At 38.8% G+C, this 16,930-nt stretch overlaps 1 pseudogene; it reads left to right on the top strand.

The window, feature by feature from the left end:
• The first annotated feature begins 10,496 nt into the window (after nucleotides 1-10,496).
• On the top strand, nucleotides 10,497-16,804 carry LOC121769306 (annotated as a pseudogene).
• The last annotated feature ends 126 nt before the right edge of the window (nucleotides 16,805-16,930 follow it).

The following is a 16,930-nucleotide window of genomic DNA, read 5'->3' as shown; positions in this document are numbered from 1 at the left end:
TTGTAGTTGAGTTATTCAAGAATTTCGTGCGTACAAGGTTCTTTATTCAGGAGTTCAAATAAATGTTTACTTCGTTTGTACTGTCAAGTCTAAGAGCATCCGTAGTGGCGGACGTCAGACAGGCAGGCCGGACGTCCGCCATTGTGTGCATGTGACGCGGATACGAACATCCGTTGCGGATACCGCAGTTCCGCGACCTTCTGCTGACGTCCGTCGCGACGTCCGTGCGGACGTCCGTCATTGCATTGACTCTCCCGGACGTCAACACGGACGTCCCGATTATTTGCATTAAATTTTTTTAAAAAAATTCTATAAATACGTCTTGTTGCACTTCATTTTATTCGCACAACTTGTATTAATGAGTATCTCTCTCTAAAATACTGTTCTTTCGAAGAACAATGGAGCATCACGATAGCGCCGATTATTTTGTAAATAATGTGAGGAATTATTTTGGGCCATTTGAGGGTAATTGGAATTTTTATCGCCGATTATTTCGGTTTTTCGCAAAATCTATCGTCAAAACATTTGAGGTTTCGGACGGGAGTAATTTTAGATTAAACTAGAATTAATATTCTACCAGATGGTATATAGAATTCATAAATGTGGAATCATTGATATGGAAATAAATTAGCACAAGAAATGAAATTAATTTAACTAATTAAATAACTAGAAATTAAAAGAAATTTCTAGAAAAGTTGTCACCTATTATTATCTATTAAGCTTGACTTCTTTTTTATTGGGGAAAGAGAATGAAAATCAGAAGCCATGGGAAAAGAGAGAACCATGAGTTCTCATGGCAATCCTATGCTTCGATTTTTCGTCGAAATATCGATCCAATCGTGTAAACGTTATGAAATCAATTCAGGCCTTTCTTCCTATACTAATTTTATAGCATAAAATTCAATATATATTAAGGTTAGAAATCTGAAAATTTCGAGCTCCATAGGTGTTGATGGATATATGGTTTTATGTTCGATTAATTGTTGAATACGTAGTGTATGGACGTCGTATACCACGTTTTGATGGGTAATTTCAAAGTTAAATTGCCATGGTATGAACATGATGTTTGAAGTGAGGAAGAGCTAAATCGGATCGTGTGTGTTTCGTGTGCTTACAGGGAACACTAATACAAGTGCTCGGTCAAGACACCGCGCTTCTTAAATCCACTGGATCACTAGGTCCAGGAACCCAAGGAACACAGAGTGTTGTTGTCGTTGGACACGCTCGACTCTCCTTCAAAAAATTAATCCCTCAACCCAAATTACTATTAAATTAGTATAGGGAAGTGGGGTCGATCCCACGAAGATGGATTCGTGAGTAGTGTTTAGAGACTCTGGAAACAAGCGGCTGCTGCCACGCAAAGGGTTGAGGTTTATAACAACTACCACTAGACCTAGGCACGGAATTTAAATGCTAGACCTAAGAAACAGAATACTTGTAAAATCAGACATCAACACTGAAAGAAACAATAGCTCGCTAGACCGTGTAAATGATTAACTAAATATGACTAGGCAGGAAGAATTAAAAAGTGGGGACCAGGACATTCAAATAAGGTAAGTACAGTAAAAGCTGCAACTAACAAACTCATGCAATTTCCTATCCCACTCAGAAACGTAAATGAAGAAAACAGAGCATACTCCTAGATTCGAACAGAATATAGAAATCGGGACGCCGGAAACTCGCTACGAATCGGAAGTACATCAGATCTACATAAACTGAACGAAATGAAACGAAAACACGTAAGCTAGGCATAAAATTAAACCAGCACGACTCAGATTCACGTCGAATGCTTAATCCACTCCGGATCCAAGACATCCGAACTCAACACCCAGCACAATCAACTCCATAGCTCCGATTATCACAGATCTACTCAAATCAACTCCAGATCCCAACAATCACAGACAACCCTACGACATCAACAAGTTAAGAACCTGATTCATCCACAAACAAACTCTATTCTCCCAGATCCAACCACAAACCTGCGATAATCTAGAAAACAACCAATTCCAACAATCCAACTCAGAATTCAAGTAAACATAATCGACAAACAAATATCAACACAGTCGGCATAAACTAAAACGAAACTTGCATAAACACAGAGATTATCCAGAAAACAAAGAGGTCCGAGCCTCGAAAGCGAAGCTCGGCGAATTCAGCAGAAACGTAAACAGAAAATAAATTGTTTCTTCGCCCTCAAGTAGGACGGTGTTACCACCAGATCGAAAAGTGTGTAAGCTAGAAGTGAACCCCAAGTATGCCCTGAATTTCCCACGAAAGAACCCAAGTGTGTGAAGAAAAGTGAACTAAGCTACAAGCTGTTGGCGAGGTCTCCCACCGAGAAGATCCCTCCAGCGTGCATGCTTCTCTCTTTTATAGACGCGGACATAACCTTCTAGAGTCTTCGTAGAAATCTCTATTCTACCCTTCAACTCCGAGGCTTCCTCCGTCGAGCAATTTTCCGCATAATGTCCACTCTTTCGCCTTCTTCCTAGGTCCACGCAACTGTCTCCCTTCTTTGCTGGACCTGGCGAATATCTTCACACACCTAGCTTAAAACGCGTGTTAGACCCAGAAATTTCACGAATTAAAGCCCTAGACCTATGCATGAAATTAGCCTTATCAATGTTGAGACTTAAAATATACTTTAGGGTTTATGGTTTGGTGGTTAGATGTTCATGATAGATGAAATAAATGATTTAAGAGTTGATTTAACATGAATTGAAATAGAATTTGATCAACAAGGTTTAATCCCCTGTTTTTCAATGACCAGTTCCAAATTGTTTGGCATGAGTAGAATAGTGAAAACATTGGTTTAACAATTTCTATAATAACTATGATGCGTCTAGAGGATCCCTGATTTTTATGAAGAATTTAGGAGTTCATTTACTATGTGTATAAATTGTTTGAACTATATGACCATAAACTGTCAAAATTCTGGTAAACTGCCTTATTTTTGTATGTTTTATTTGAATTATTCCGGGTACTTTAACTAGAGTTAAAATCGAATAAATAATGTTTATCTTAACTATATGGTGTCCAGGTGTTCTGGGAATTTTATGATAAATTAAAGAGTACAAACACCATTTATAAAAATTGTTTAGAAAATACTGCCAGAAATTGTCTGATTTTGGTAGTATGGGGGAAATGGTGATATCTCTTAAACCATTAGGAATTTTTGAATAAATCTTGTTGTTTTATAAACTGGACTCCTCTGGGTATTTAAAAATATTAGGTCAAGCCTCTAAATCCTTCCGAATGAATATAGAAGTTTTATGACGAATCAGTCCAGTACAGTTGCTATATTAGAAAGTTAATGTATAAGTGGGATATTAAGATAATAGAGCAAATGAATTCATTTAAGATGTTTGATCATGAAATTGTGATTTAGAATGAATATGAGTGTTAATGTAAATTTTGGGAACTTTCTAATTGAGGTTAGCAATTTTAATACATTAATTATATGATTATATACTTTCTATGAATAGTATTTTGTGAATAGTAACAGAATACTTAGTGATTTTATTTGGAAGACTTAATGAGCTGAAGTTGATGAAAATAAGTATATGTTACTAATATTTATGATATTTATAGTTGATAAACTCGTGGTTTAGCAAGTATTTTGGATGTTTAACGTGAACATTTCAGTGTTTTTGTAGCATACTACTTGAGTTTACATCCATTATCCACTACATAAGTGTTTTGACGAGTTTGTCGAGTGTTTGGAGCTAAAACAGGTGAAAATGACTTGAAAACGAGCTTGAAGGAAGAATCGCCTGACCGGGCGCGCTTCAATGCGCGACTTTCGTATAATAGCCATAACTCTCTCATCCGGACTCCGATGGGGGCGTGCAAGATACTCACGCGAAGCCCTTTCGAAGACGAAGACAATGCTTTTAGAGGATTCCAGAGAAAACGCCCGACCGGGCGATATTTAAGGGGAAAACGCCCGACCGGGCGTTTTGGTCGCAAACTCCAGAAAGTTTGCCCGACCGGGCGTTTTGGCGACTTAAAATTGCCCCGGCCGGGCGATGTGTTCTGCGAGATTGAATTGCTATTATTTCCGCCCCGGGTATAAAAGGAGACCTAGGTTTTCGACCTCAACACATCATACACGCCCAACTGCAGTTCTTGAAGGTTTGGAGAGCGGATTTGTGAGACAAGGAGTCCCAATCTTCAACAAGATTGAAGACGAAGACGAATTGCCATTCAATCCATTCTTGGGAGTATTTCCATTGGTTTTCATATTTAATTCAATGACTATGGATTATTTTTATGTTTTTGAGTTGGATATGAGTAGCTAAATCCTTTGTAGAGTTTTGGTGAAGACTACAATGAATACTTGTGATTGATTTAATAGCTTTTGATTACCTATGCTCTTGTGATTATTTTGTTTCATTCTTGTGCCTTTCAATTCAATTGCCTAGCTACCAATTGGATATATTGACCTAGTTTGGAGTAATCGAGAGATATCTATTTAGGATTGATAAAAGAATGAACAACACCTAGATAATTTGCATTCGAGAGAAGGAATTCTAGGGTGAGGACTTGAATCTTTTGAGTATAGGAGTTAATTGTGAAGTATTAGAAGGAGACTTCAGTATTAATAGTTAATCAACGGGTAGAGTGCACTCGAGAGGGGGCTTAGCCTAGAATAGCGATTGTCCTTCTAATCCTAGAGACTTCAACGGGTAATCAAAGTTGTTGAGTTGTTTACATTGTGGGTATTGTAGTCGGATCCAAAGCTCTACCTCATTCTTTTATTTGAAACTTTATCTTTTGTCTCTTATTTTACTTTGCTTATGTTCATTAGTTATTTACCAAAACCAAACCTTTGTTTTGTCTAGATAGTAGTTGAAATCGGTCTGTGGTACTTGAGTTTACACATTTTGTCTATGTGGGATACGATACTCTTGCTTGCTTTGTGCTACACTAGCCCCGTACACTTGCGGGATTTTCTTGTGTTAAAATAAGATGAGTCAATAGTATAAGGCATAAAAGCTTGTAACACGATTCGTGCAAAATTGAATGAACCTAGAAGATAGCTAAGGGTCGAAAGGTAAAATAGGCTTATGTTCATAAGCCTGCGAGGTAGCGTATCCTCTCTATGGTTTTTGATTCCTTTGGTTGAGATGATGTGTGCTATAATGTGATTATTTGTGCGATGTTAATTAAATAATGTGCTTAAATATGCTTATAATTTAATATGAGGATTGTTATGATACTTATTAATTTTAATATGAATGATCTGCAGAAATAATGGTACGAATATGAATAAAAGACAATGGATATGATATGCAATGAAATGTAATAAATTATGAAGATCTGAATAATGTGAAATATGTCTGAATGGGTTATGAAAAGATATCTGAATGCATATGAAAAAGAAGTGATCTGATAGGTAGAGCCTGGATAAAATGAACACAAGAGAATAATATGTAAAGGTTATAAAAGTATATACTAAAAGAATGTATGTGAATTCGATAAGAATGATTACCTGAAGTGATATTTGGAAATAGGATAAATGTGAAAAGGAGATTTGAAAGAAGAATATGAAATAAAACGTCCCGTTTGCTTGGTCATATGTGTTGGGTACAATTGGCATACCATAGGACAGCAGCGCTGCATTATTTGTGATCACTCGTCTTCTGGATAACCGAAGCGAGGATCGTCTGTTATCTGATGGCCCCTATCTGATTTGTCTGATATGCACCCTCGTGGGTGATCTGCTCATCTGTCTGATATGCACCCTCATGGGTGGTCTGGTCATCTGTGTGATATGCACCCTCATGGGTGGTCTGTGCGGAGTCCTATCGAGGACAAAATCTGCGTCTGTATCTGATTCTGTTTCTGATCTAGTCCGTGTATCCTGCCTGAAACCAAGCAGATATTGGGGCTATATGATAAGATGAGATAAAATAATATCTGATGACTTGTGAATAAAAGATCTGTAATCTGTGATCTGTGATATATGATAAGATGAGATAAAATAATATCTGATGACTTATGAATAAAGAATCTGTGTGATCAGTGATATGTGCTATATGATAAGATGAGATAAAATAATATCTGATGACTTGTGAATAAAAGATCTGTAATCTGTGATCTGTGATATATGATAAGATGAGATAAAATAAAATAATATCTGGTGACTTCTGAATAAAGAATCTGCAATCTGTGATATGTGATATATGATAAGATGAGATAAAATAATATCTGATGACTTGTGAATAAAAGATCTGTAATCTGTGATCTGTGATATATGATAAGATGAGATAAAATAATATCTGATGACTTATGAATAAAGAATCCGTAATCTGTGATCTGTGCTATATGATAAGATGAGATAAAATAATATCTGATGACTTAGGAATACTGATCGGTGATATGAGATATATAAAATAATATCTGACGAATTGTGAATAATGATCTACGATTTCTGATATGTGATTTGTGAAAAATGATATATGATGATATGCGAAATCTTGAGAAAACCAGAACTATAAGATACAATGAAAATGTGGTAGTGTAGGAAGAAATAAGTGAGTCTGTTATCAGGAGGCCATAAGACAAATATGACAAGAAATATATGATGAATAAGTGTGGGTATCTGAACAAGTATGCTCTGGCGTGTATATATATATATATATATATTGTAATAATAAATCAAGATGATAAGAAAATGATATTAAGAATGAAATATCTGAAGAGACATAAGTAAGAAATATGGAAAAGTTGTATGACAGAAGTACAAATAAGTTTGATATAATGAGTTTGTACGAAATTTTGGAAATCTGTGAAACTGAAATAAAAACAAGCAAAAGATTAAAAATGAAATAATATAGTTATTATAGTTACTATTGTCTTAGCCGAGAGGGTTGGATTCTGAAGTTTGGATATTGCTACTGGGCTTTCGAGCTCACTCCCTCTCATTTTCCCCCTGCAGGTTAGAGTTGATATTTTGTCAGTGGTGTTGAGCAGCTTTGCACATCTTTGACGGGTCACTGGTGGTCAACTTAGTTTAGTAGTCGTGGCATGTTGTGTAATAGTTAAATCTTTAATTTTCCTTTGGATAAATATTAAGTTTTTTTTAATGTAATAGTAGATTTTAATTGTTCTTTTAAGCTAAATAGAAAAAGGAAAACTTCAGCACGGGTTTTCGATACTGAAACGTGACATCACTTATTCGGTGGGTTTACCTACCCGGTAGGGGGTGCCCGGCCAACGTGCACCACCCCCAAACATCGGACTATTCGGACTTGGGTATTCACCGGAATCCATTTTATAGTGTAATTTGAGTGTGGAAAAGTGAATGGAAATGTTACAAATGAAGGTGGGGTAAGTGGTATTTATATAAATAAAATTTTCGGAATAAAAAAAAACACGTTGCATCGTCCGCGTCTTCCACAGTGGGCGGACGATGGCGCGGACGATCTATAGAGCACGGACGATGGCGCGCCCGAGGCATCGGACGGCCTATCGTCCACCCCATCGCGGATGCTCTAAGCATAGGTAACCGCACTCTTCAGTTATCCGAAATTCATCGATTCAATCACTAAGCTCGATTTATTTTGTAATTTCCCTCTATCGTCTATCGGTCCTCTTGTTCCTTCAGTTTGTGTAAAATTGTTCTGTTTCAGCTGTTCACTTATAATTTCCTCTCATATATTCTACTCAAATTCTAGATTTGAAGGAAGTGGACGTACTAATTGTAAAAATCATGGATTAAGTATGCCTTGTCAATGGATTTTGACCAAACAATAAATGTGACGAGACATTTAATTTTATGAAATTAAATGATATAGCGTCGATCTACATTTTACGTAGATAAATGTAGTATATTCACTTTCTCTAATCCGATTTCCGGTGAGTGAGAAATAGTGGATTAAAGTTGGGCATAATTAGCTTTTAATTAAAGCTTTAAGTTAGAGCTTAGGGAATAATTAACTAGTGTTAATTATCCCACATTGGAGAAGTAACACATCTTTTAATGTGTTTAAATTAAGTAACTTTATGTTACTTGATAATTATAGTCGATCAAGATGGGTGAAAGAGCCCACACGCGCGCACACGCGGGCGCCTCCCCCGCCCGCCCGAGCCCGTGGTCGTGGTCGTGGTCGTGGTCGCGATCGCAAAAGATGTGTTTAAATTAAGTAACTTTATGTTACTTGATAATTATAGTCGATCAAGATGGGTGAAAGAGCCCACACGCGCGCACACGCGGGCGCCTCCCCCGCCCGCCCGCCCGAGCCCGTGGTCGTGGTCGCTATCGCAGGCCTCAGGCCCGGTCCCGATCTCGATCTTGGACTTGGATCTTGGCAATTGGTCTTTGGGCTTGGGTCTAGACCATTAATAATCTTTTTAGACCACCGCCGAGCCAGCAATTCAAGTGGCTTGACACATTGTCAAGCGTGGCACAGTCAAAGCCTACACGGCTGCCACGTGAGAAATCCACTCGCTCCACACGCGAAAGGCACACGCCTGCCACAAGCTCTCGTAACGTTCGGCAGTTAAACTCTCGCAATGATGACAGCCATCATGGCTGTTGACCCCCCAGCAGTGGAATGAGCCTATAAATAGGCTAGTCATTCCATGCATCTTTACACAACATTCACAAGCATTTGCATCATAAGCTCTCTCCCTCTCTACATTGTCTTTCTGTCGAAGCTCTGCCCTCTCCTCCATCCAGTTCGTCGGAGCTCTGCTGATAGCGGTGCTGCTTCACCAGAGACGTAGTCGTTTTACCTTTGGGGAAGACACGCCAAACCGAGAGCACTACCGGGGCGTATCTCGTCTTGTGGGAAGAGGCCACCTCGACTCGGCTATCAAACTTCACGGTTTAATTGTTTCAATTTTCAGTTGTAATTTCAGTTCAGTTTTCCATTTGTATTCCTTCTTTTGGGTTGTATTACGCCCTACTGTTATCTCTTGTAATCCAGAAACCAACACTAATACAATTATTTTAAGATTTAGTAGCTCTCTTCGTGACAGCATCTTTGTTTAGTTCCTTTTTTGATGTAGAGTTTCTAAAATTTCATTAGAGCATCCACCATGGTTATAGCCCAGCAATAGCCCAGCCATAGCCCAACCACAAACTCCTCCTGCCACATCATCAATACTAAAAATCCTCCTGCCACATCAGAAATAGCTCAGCCATAGCCTAGCCATATCATAAATAGCCCAGCCACATCACTAATAACACAATATACGGAATTTAATTTACGAGACATATACGAGAAACATTAATAATACTATTTTAATTTTTAAAAAAAAGTACAATAAATTAAAAAAAAGTACAAAAATTTTTAAAAAAAACATTAATTTACGAGACATATACGAGAAATATTAATAATACAAGTGGTGCGAATGAAAATGAAGTGCAAATCGCGTATATATAGTGTTTCGAAAAAAAAAATTCCGCTGGGCTATGCGCTGGGCGATCCGGGCGCTGCAATGGAGCCGAGCGGATCGCCCAACACATAGCCCAGCGGTTTTCGACCGCCTAGCGCTAGGCGAAATTGATTTCCGAAAAACCGCTCGGCGGTTTTCGGATTCTCCAATGGTTCGCCTAGCGACCGCCTAGCGCAGGCGCTCGGCTAGGCGGTGCGCTAGGCGCCATTGTGGATGCCCTTACGGATCTGATTCACATCTTGAGTGCTGCAGGATTTAATTAGTGATCTTACTAGTGATTGTTGTTTGTGTTTTATCGATTAGTGGCAGCATGTTCACCTACTTTTTGTTCATTTTCCTCATTTTTTTGGGTGACTAGTATTTTGCAGACCTTGTCACAGTTGTTGCTCTTGGATCAAGAATTTTAAATTACTAATAACAAATTTATTATTGTTGCTTGAATCACAGCTGTGACTTGTAATTTTTATTATCATGGCATTTTCAACATAATTTTAGAATCAGCAATGCAAATCCTTCAAATTTTTTGTAATTATAGTCTATCTAAATAATTTTGGATGATTATTTAGCTGGGTTATATATGTGTTACTGCATAACTATGTAATTTTTGAAATTCACCTCCAAGCCCAACCAATCCATCCTCCTTTTTGTGCATGTCTGCACACACATGCTGATTTATTTTTTGTATTGTTGGTAATACCATTACTCTCATTCATTTTTTGTATTTTGTTTTACTTAACTAAAGCCTGAGTGTAATCTTAGGGCTTGACATATTGTTTTGGCACAACTCCACTTTACAACAACCTGAAGTGAATCCTACTCCAAATGTCAAATACTGTTAATCTTGTATCTGTTGATGTTTTCTTTCTGCAATATCTTGTGCCATGAATGCATAGGTAGAGGCATATCTGATAGGCTGATATAGCTTTTGTTTTACTCAAAAACCAGTTTCTGTTATTGTTAAAGCATAAAGGACAAAGGTGATATCTATGTTGCTTGCATTTTGATTTTGACCTTTTCTACATATATTTAATAAACAGAACTTTGTTTTCTAATGTGTGAATTCTTAATTTGAAAAGGTAGCAATGACTATGGATCAGCCACACTACCCGTCCACCGTTCAGAAGGTGGCTGGGCAGCTTTTCAGATCTACCCCCACTCAGCGTTTCGGGGCATTTGAAGGTTGTCAGCCTCGGCCATCTTTATATCAATCACAATATAAATATGGGAACTACACAAATGCTGCATTGACATATCCTTCTCAAATGAATTACGACCTTTCTGTGGTCAAGTCTGCTGTCTCCCAGTTTTTGCACAAGCCCCTGCAGAGAAAGGATTTGCGGGCTTTGCTATTGATTTTCTTGTTGGAAATATTGTAGCCTTTACACGAGAAAACTCTTGCTATTACAAAAGAACAAAACTGGAAGGTAAATATAATAATAAAAATTACAACGAAAGTAAAGAGATGCAAACTATAGTATTCTTCAAGTCGAGTCGAGGTGACCCTCTCTCCGCAAGACGAAATACGCCCCGGCTAGTGCTCACGGATTGGCGTAATGTCCCCAAAGATGAAACGACTTTCCTCCTATCGAGTTGAAGCACCTCAAACTCGTAGGCACCGGCGAACTTGAATTGAAGGCGAGAACCGAGCTATGCAATGCGAACTAGAATGCTTAAACTAGAGAAAGTAGATAATGTAAGTTGTGGTGTGTTCTCAACTCTCAAGACTCCACCTATTTATAGGATAAGAGTGCCTATTTGAAGAGTCTTTGCAATAAGGTATCTCATAAACATTTTGGAGGTTACCACAAGATGAAAGGCCAAAGGCCTAGCCTTTTCAAATTGATGCACGTTTTCTTACAATCCCCCACATTGGTTAGAGCGCTGAAAGCTCAAACCAACACCAGACACAAATGCATGTATGCAGACTCTTTTGCTCAGTTCTCAGGAAACGATACTGTATTTGGAGAGGTAACTTGTAGTTTTGAACCTTCCATAGTCAACACTATCGGACATACCGGCGGACTAGTGGACGCGATGCCTTGAACTATTCCTCCTTGGTGTATGCCTAGTCAATAGCATCAACACAATATTGTCTCAACTTCACCAGTTCTCACGTTTGTGTCCGTTTCGGCCGTGGAACACCTCTTTGGAATTCATAAGTGACTCACACACACGAAGCGGCCCACTTCTCACTTACATAGGTGATTCTTTCATGAGTATCCTGCCATACTGCATCTCCTTGAGATTTCAAGAATCATTAAAAGTCAAAAGACTTAACCTCTTACCACGTGCAAGTTACAACACTCAATGCTTTCTAAAAAATGAGCGAAGATTAAAATCTTCTGAGTGTTACAGCTAGATTTGTATAGCTTCGTTTTCCCATTGAACCAATCCCATGGGATCTCCAATCGTATGGTTGGGTTACCACTATACTCATCTTTTAAGATGTGGTTTTTAGTCCCATTCCTTTTAGCAATTTATGCATTTGATCACGGTTTAAACCTTTTGTTAACGGATCCGCTAAGTTATCCACTGACTTTACATAGTCAACTGAGATAATGCCACTTGTGATCAACTGCCTTACGGTATTATGTCGCCGACGAATATATCGAGACTTACCATTATAAAAGCCACTTTGTGCTCTACCTATAGCTGCTTTGCTATCACAGTGTATCAATACTGCGGGCACTGGCTTCTTCCAACATGGAATACATTCTAGGAAATTTCTGAGCCACTTGGCTTCTTCCTCTGCTTTATCCAAAGCGATAAACTCAGATTCCATGGTGGAACGAGCAATACACGTCTGTTTCGTTGATTTCCACGAGACAACACCACCCCCCACAGTGAACACATACCCACTTGTAGAAAATGAGTCTTTTGAATCAGAGATCCAATTTGCATCACAGTACCCTTCAAGTACTTGGGGATATCTTGTGTAATGCACCCCAAAGTTAAGAGTATACTTCAAGTATCTCAAAACTCTACACAGAGCTTTCCAATGTTCCTTACTTGGGTTGCTCGTAAATCGGCTCAACTTGTTTACAGGACAAGCAAGATCAGGTCGAGTACAGTTTGTGATAAACATCAAACTTCCTATGACCTTTGCATACTCTTCTTGAGCAACAGAATCACCCATATTCTTGCTCAGATGAACATTGAGCTCCAAAGGGGTCTTTGCTGGCTTACAATCAAACGAGTTGAATTTCTTAAGCATTTTCTCAACATAATGAGATTGCGTTAAGGCAATTCCCTCATTAGTCCTCAATATTTTGATTCCAAGAATCACATCAGCTAGACCTATATCTTTCATATCGAAATTTCTTTTCAACATGTTTTTTGTCTCGTTAATAATAGCACTATTGCTGCCTATTATCAACATATCATCAACATACAGACACACCATAACAAAACCGTTATCTGTGTTCTTAATGTAAACACACTTATCGCACTCATTGATAGTGAATCCATTTGCCAACATCACGTTGTCAAATTTCAAATGTCATTGTAATGGTGCTTGCTTCAACCCATACTTTACCAGTTTGCATACTTTACGCTCTTGCCCAGGCACAACAAACCCTTCGGGTTGTTCCATATATATTTCTTCTTCCAGATCACCATTCAGAAACGCAGTTTTCACATCCATTTGGTGAATCTCAAGATTGTGCAAAGCAGCAATCGCAAGAAGCACCCGAATGGAAGTGATTCTCGTAACAGGTGAATAGGTATCAAAAAAGTCATACCCTTCTTTCTGCTTAAAGCCTTGGACAACTAGGCGAGCTTTGTACTTATCTATAGTACCATCAGGCTTATATTTCCTTTTCAGAATCCACTTGCACCCTAAAGGCTTACAGCCTTCAGGCAAGTCTACTAACACCCAAGTGTTATTTCTCATGATGGATTCAATTTCACTGTTGATAGCTTCTTGCCACCACGCCGCGTCTGGGCCAGACAGAGCTTCCGCCAATGACTTTGGTTCGTCATCCAACATAAAAGTTATGAAGTCAGGACCAAATGTTTTAGCAACTTTAACTCTTTTACCACGTCTTGGTTCAACATCCTCAGGACTTGACCTCGTCCTTTTTGGAGGATTAGAACTAGTGGATTCATCCATCATTCTTTCACTAGAACGATCCTCTTGCCTCTTGCAAGGGTATACATTCTCAAAGAATATAGCATTCCTTGACTCAATCGTTGTTCCTTCAGCCACGCCAGGCACAGCTGACCTATGGACTAGGAAACGATATGCACTACTATTAAGTGCATGGCCAATAAAGATGCAATCGACTGTTTTAGGGCCTATTGCAACTTGTTTCGGAAGTGGCACTTCTACCTTCGCTAAACACCCCCACACTTTGAGGTATGAATATGAAGGTTTCTTCCCTTTGCACAACTCATAAGGAGTCACGTCCCTATTTTTTAGTGGAATTTTATTCAGGATATGATTCGCTGTTAACACAGCCTCCCCCCACATGTTCTGGGATAAACCAGAATTAATCAACAGAGCATTCACCATCTCTTTAAGTGTTTGATTTTTTCGTTCAGCAACTCCATTTGACTGGGGAGAATATGGAGCCGTTGTTTGGTGAATTATACCACTTGCATGACATAATTCTGCAAACGGGGCTACATACTCACCACCTCTATCACTTCGAACACACTTAATTCGACAATTAAGTTGATTTTCGGCTTCATTTTTGAAGTCTTTAAACGCTTCAATTGCCTCATCTTTACTTCTCAATAAGTAAAGGTAACAATACCTTGTGCAATCATCTATAAATGTGATGAAGTACTTTTTACCACCTCTAGTTTGCACAAATTTTAAATCACATACGTCTGTATGGATTAACTCTAGAGGTTTTGTGCTCCGTTCTACCGAGCGAAACGGTAGCTTGGTCATTTTTGCTTCAACACAGACTTCACATTTTTCTTGTGAGTTAAACTTATCTACTTTTAGTAAATTAAGATTTACTAATCTTTTTATAGCATTTAGATTTACATGTCCCAATCTTTTATGCCATAAATCAGAGCACTCAAGCAAATAGGAGGATGTATCATCTTCCTTATTTCTTAATCCTTTTCCACGGTGAATGACCGTAACATTCAGCTCAAAAAGCCCATTCACTAGGTGACCTTCACCTATGAACTTTTCATACTTGGTCAATATAACCTTTTCACACTCAAATTATAGTGAAAATCCATGATTTACTAGAAGTGAGCCTGACACCAAATTATTTCGGATGTCAGGGACATGCAGCACATCCTTGAGGGTAAGAACCTTTCCGGATCCTAATTTTAGGAACACATTACCCACACCAACCACCTCGGAAGAGGCTTGGTTTCCCATACGTACTTTTCTACCTCCAACAGATTTGTAAGTAGAAAAAACGCTTCTCTCGGAGCACACATGACATGTGGCACCCGTATCAACAAACCATTCATTTGGATTATTACCATGGTCCACGTCGGAGACCACTGCGATCACCTCGTGATCTTTGTTGTTTATAACAACACGTTCAAATAATTTGTACAGTATTGTTTCCAACAATAAGTACACAATTATATTGAACCAAATGTGCATTGGTATATTCATCAACCCATGCATCCCAATTACTACTACCAAATCTAAATTGGTCTTGCTTGTCAAATGACAAACGATAAACATCATTCTCAAGAGAATAGATCTCAAGGAATTAACCACTCCATAGCGCATCGACATTGCGACCGTTCGTTGCTTTATTCCAGCTTTGAATTTCATGTTTCCTCCGTCATCGGTCGACATGATTTCAACAAGAGTACAATATTTCGTCTTGCGATTGTTGGAAATATTGTAGCCTTTACACGGGAAAACTCTTGCTATTACAAAAGAACAAAACTGGAAGGTAAATATAATAATAAAAATTACAACGAAAGTAAAGAGATGCAAACTATAGTATTCTTCAAGTCGAGTCGAGGTGACCCTCTCTCCGCAAGACGAAATACGCCCCGGCTAGTGCTCACGGATTGGCGTAATGTCCCCAAAGATGAAACGACTTTCCTCCTATCGAGTTGAAGCACCTCAAACTCGTAGGCACCGGCGAACTTGAATTGAAGGCGAGAACCGAGCTATGCAATGCGAACTAGAATGCTTAAACTAGAGAAAGTAGATAGTGTAAGTTGTGGTGTGTTCTCAACTCTCAAGACTCCACCTATTTATAGGATAGGAGTGCCTATTTGAAGAGTCTTTGCAATAAGGTATCTCATAAACATTTTGGAGGTTACCACAAGATGAAAGGCCAAAGGCCTAGCCTTTTCAAATTGATGCACGTTTTCTTACATTTCTCATGGGTGGAGTCTCTGCTGCGGTGTCTAAAACAGCTGCTGCTCCTATTGAGCGTGTGAAACTTTTGATACAAAACCAGGATGAGATGCTTAAGACTGGTAGATTGTCTAAACCATATGGAGGCATTGGTGAATGTTTCTCGAGAACAATCAAAGAAGAAGGATTTGGTTCTTTATGGAGAGGGAACACTGCTAATGTGATCCGTTACTTCCCAACACAGGCAAGTTATAATTTTGGACACTCTGCGGTAATATGTTTCCTTTCCCCCCTAAAGTATATGCTCAATAAAATCTTTAAAATCATTTGCAGGCCTTGAATTTTGCATTCAAGGATTACTTCAAAAGGCTTTTCAACTTTAAGAAAGATAGAGATGGTTACTAGAAATGGTTTGCTGGGAACCTGGCTTCAGGTGGTGCAGCTGGTGCTTCTTCTCTCCTCTTTGTTTACTCTCTGGACTATGCTCGTACTAGATTAGCAAATGATGCCAAGGCAGCAAAGAAGGGAGGAGAGAGACAGTTCAATGGCTTGGTTGATGTCTACAGGAAGACATTGGCGTCTGATGGCATTGCTGGACTGTATCGTGGATTCAACATATCATGTGTCGGGATCATTGTTTACCGTGGTCTCTACTTTGGAATGTACGATTCTTTGAAGCCAGTTCTTCTCACTGACACACTGCAGGTATCTTTAAGTCTAAATATATGAATCTTGATCTTCCTTTGAATATTTTCGATTGTACTGACATAACTGTCTATGGAATAATTTGCTGGTTTCAGGATAGTTTCTTTGCTAGCTTTGCCCTGGGTTGGCTGATCACAAACGGTGCTGGTCTTGCATCGTACCCAATTGATACTGTTCGCAGACGTATGATGATGACATCTGGTGAAGCTGTAAAATACAAAAACTCATTGGATGCTTTCTCTCAGATCTTGAAGAACGAGGGTGCCAAATCTCTATTCAAAGGGGCTGGAGCTAACATTTTGAGGGCCATTGCTAGTGCTGGTGTGCTTGCTGGCTACGATAAGCTGCAGTTACTCGTCCTTGGTAAGAAATACGGATCCGGTGGCACGTAAAAATGCTCTGATGATGATGATAATCAATGATGACGAGGCTGGGGTTTTCGGAGCATTGCAACAAGGCGGTGATGATGATAATCAAATTCTGTCTCAATTGCAACAAGTATACATGGAGCAGAAAACAGGC

This window comes from Salvia splendens, chromosome 2, assembly GCF_004379255.2.
Source record: "Salvia splendens isolate huo1 chromosome 2, SspV2, whole genome shotgun sequence".
NCBI classification, from domain to species: Eukaryota; Viridiplantae; Streptophyta; class Magnoliopsida; order Lamiales; family Lamiaceae; genus Salvia; species Salvia splendens.
The sequence above is the reverse complement of the archived record's forward strand: the minus strand, read 5'-3'. Positions and strand labels throughout refer to the sequence as shown.